We start from the raw sequence: 559 nt of genomic DNA, 5'->3' as shown, positions 1-559 counted from the left end.
GAGACGTGCAAGTATTCAAACTTAGTCTTATTAATTGATACATTAGGTATCATTTGCACCTTTTTACAAAGGTTTGTTGAACTAAGAATCTGATGTTTCCTTCAGGTGTAAATCTGCTGAATATGCAAATGGTTCCATAACTTAATTCCTTATTTCCTCTTTACTGCTTAAACTTTAACCCTTTCCTATACCAACTGTATGTGTGTGTATGTGTGTATGTGTACGTTAGACCAGTTTAAATGTTTATGTGTGTATGTTTAGACTTTAAGTGTTTATGTAGTATGTTTAGACTAGTTTAAGTGTTTATGTAGTTTACTTGTATCACACTTGACGTTGTTCATTGTTTGCTCATAACTGGAGTCACTTAATCATGCAGATTTATGCTACAAGCTCTTTGTAGAATTGTACAGTAAGAAAGTTATTTCCCTTAACCAGGAAACTAACGTTCTTAGAATTGACAGACAGTTGACCCTGAGAGGTCAGCTAAATATCTACAGCGGATCTAAATATTTATAATTAATTATAACTAGTTATGATTAATTATTCATATTTCCCTTAT

The sequence above is a fragment of the Sinocyclocheilus anshuiensis genome, unplaced genomic scaffold (genome assembly GCF_001515605.1).
Source record: "Sinocyclocheilus anshuiensis isolate Anshui unplaced genomic scaffold, SAMN03320099.WGS_v1.1 scaffold162, whole genome shotgun sequence".
Classification (NCBI taxonomy): Eukaryota; Metazoa; Chordata; class Actinopteri; order Cypriniformes; family Cyprinidae; genus Sinocyclocheilus; species Sinocyclocheilus anshuiensis.
Note: the sequence above shows the minus strand (reverse complement) of the source record.